General features: G+C 38.1%; 1 pseudogene; it reads right to left on the bottom strand.

Moving 5' to 3' along the window:
- On the bottom strand, positions 1-1,735 carry LOC127790870 (bidirectional sugar transporter NEC1-like; annotated as a pseudogene).
- Between the last annotated feature and the right edge of the window lie 1,442 nt (positions 1,736-3,177).

Below are 3,177 nucleotides of genomic sequence, written 5' to 3'. Positions count from 1 at the left end.
GACGTTGTATTGAAGCCTATAAATAAAAATACATTGATACGCAGATCCATGGAAATTAATTTCCCAATTTGCCCTATATCATTATTCTTAATTAAACAAAAACTAAAAGTGTAATTAAAAAAGAATTACTGGCAGAGGAGAAGGATCTGAATCCCAAATTCCCAACAAAAGTAAAGCAGGGTTAAACGACAAGTCCAAAAACTAAAAATGTTTTCTTGAGCTGCTGCTGATCATCTTCAAATTTGCTCAACAACTCGCTGGATTTTGATAAATTCATCTGTCTCAAACAATGGGTTCCATCTCCACCTCTCCTCGCTTCTCAGTCGCAGCATGCATGGCCTTCTCCCCGGCCGTCTTCTCGTCCTTCTTCGCGTCCTTGTAGATGAAGTACAGTATGATTTGGGCGATCCCAAGCAGGAAACCCACCACGTTCGGAACCTACAGGTAATTAACTCGATCGATCACATCATCAACATATATATATATATATATGGCGGATGGGCGGTAGACAAGAAAGAGAAGAAGAAACCGAAGAGACAATTAACGTTGGGATTGATCACTTACAGCGATGTAGAAATCTTTGACGAAGAAGCCGTAGAAGAACCAGGATGTGGTGCAGAGCGTGAGGAAAAAAGAAAGAGTGACCGGCAGGAACTCTACGCTCTTGGTTCTTATCACTTGCCCCTGCACACGCAGCAGTTACTACATTAATTAGATGAGCTGTACAAGTAACTAATTTGATTGCAAAATTCCATATATATATTTATTTGTCCTTTTAAAGAAAAAAAATCATTTTCAACTTATAAATTAAGCAACACTCTGTCATTATTACCCATATTCGGAATCGTAAATGGGTACTTAATTAGCTTTTATAAAATGTAAATATCATCGATCTTTGGTGAAGAATTACGTACCATGACGCAAAGAGGGGAAGCAAAAACAGCAAGGTTGACAGCGGCACAAATGGATCCCACCACGGTAACTTTGTTTGGGCCCTTAACGAATAGCAAAGTGAATAGCACCACGAAGCTCATGCACCCCACGTTAAACAGCAGAACCAACCTCATCGTGAAAAGCTACCACCATTCACCAATAACAGTAATTAATACATTCTTCAGTCTTCATCATCATCATGATTATTACGTAAAATTAATTGTAAATTTTAGTCTTTCTGTCATGTTATATATACCTTCTCCTTCTTGGGTGCGTATACGAAGTAGATTACAAGGTAGATTGTCTCTATGACGGTTCCGATGCCGTTGATGCTAACGATCAAAAATGCATTGGTCTTGACGATGGCGTAGTACAAGAGCAAACTGCACTGAAGAGTGCCACCGAATAGGGTATTGACTGGTACCCTTCTGAGGTTTTTTTCTTGTAGATTTTATAAAATGTAGGCCTGTATCAGCAAACACGAAATAATCATCATCATCATCTAAAAATAATGTCTATCTTTGTAATTAATTATAATATATATTAATCGAACGTGCATTGAAGTAGAATATATAATTAAGGGGAGCTTACACGGGGGCCAAGAACACCAGGAAGGACACAACATTACCTACGGAAGCAAGAAACCATCAAAGAGAAGATTAGAGATATATATATGTGTGTGTGTGTGTGTGTGTGTGTGTGTATTTAAATATGCCATTTGGTTGAAAGTAGTGAAAACAATTATGCATGCTCCTAAGAGGCCGGAAATGAAAGCCAATTGATGGACGGTCAAGAGTGCCATTCTGCTGTTATGCGAATGCGAAGCTCTTTGCTGTGTTCGATCTGGGTAAATTAGGATTAAACTCCAATGCAGCTGTGAAGCCTCCACAGCGGCCTGCTGCTATAAATACATGCAGCGAGCGAAGTGAATGCCAGCTGCTGAAATATCTCTTCTCTTTTCAGGATTTTTATGGATGGATATTTAGTAGTTCTGGCAAGGACGAAGAGTTGGTTGATCTGGTTCTCATCAGGTTCCGTAATTAAGTTTGGTCATCATGCGTGTGTGAGATAGATAGAAATTAATTAGGCAATTCGGAGCTCGCTCTCGCCTGCCGATCGAGATATCGATGCCCACCTCTCCTGTCACCTCCCCCTTCCAGATAATATCACCCCCCCGGCGCTGCGTTTTTGGCTGGCCATGCATCCAAACAAAGATAATTGCTGAAACCATTATCAACAACTGACGTCGGATTTTAACGGAGTTTAGATATTTCTAGTGTCTTGTAGCTGCTGGGTCTTGCTTTAATTTTATTATTTATCAAACAAATAAATAACATTCTTTTATCGTGTTTTTAAAATTGTAATAAATACAATTGCCAAAAATGATTTTTTTTTTATTGTTTATGAAAATCTCACTAGCGTTGAAGGAAATATAAAAGATAAAGGCATATTTTCTAAGAACATTGTGCAACTAAATAAATCACCAGTCTACCACTGCTTTAACTTTGGTTAATAATTGTATTAGGCTGTATTTAAATGTTACCCTTAACTCGATCAGTATCAAAATAGATGTGCGCATTTAGTTTAATTATATCATAATGAGGTTTAAGCACATATATGACCCCTCACTCAGGAGAGTTTTTCTTGACTGTAAACGAAAAAAAGAAAAAAATATTAGTAAATTAATTATTGTTTAATCATAAATTGTTATTGGTAGTATATATCTTTTGTTCAAACTACAGAGAAGGGCAATTATGCTAATACATCTCACAGCGGAAAAAGTTTGGGGGTTAGTCTATTAGACTTCAGTAAATTTTTAATACTCCTAACAAATTTTAATATTTAATATTTAATATTTATTTAAATCAATCCCCCCCCCCCCCCCCCCCCCCCCCCCCCACAATAAATTCCCAAACAAAATCCCTCTCACAACCCATAGCCATACATGTAACGAAAGCAAGAAGGCAAAGTCAAATGGCCATAACACCCCTGAAATTATGAACGATTTCGATGCATCAGATAGTGGGCTCCGGTTCGGCAATAAAGAGTCAAATCGTACCATGGAACCCATGGATAATGCTACACGTACGTAAAGGTGGACAGAAAATTGAACAACTCCAAATTCTCGTGATATTTTTACAACAACTCCAACTTGGCTTTAATTTTCATCTTGCCGCCCATTTTCAAACCCCCTCTCTCTCTCTCAAACCCACTATATCTCTCCCCTACTCTCTCAAAACCACC

The sequence above is a fragment of the Diospyros lotus genome, chromosome 14 (assembly GCF_014633365.1).
Source record: "Diospyros lotus cultivar Yz01 chromosome 14, ASM1463336v1, whole genome shotgun sequence".
Taxonomy (NCBI): domain Eukaryota; kingdom Viridiplantae; phylum Streptophyta; class Magnoliopsida; order Ericales; family Ebenaceae; genus Diospyros; species Diospyros lotus.
Note: the sequence above shows the minus strand (reverse complement) of the source record. Positions and strands in the feature narration are given on the sequence as shown.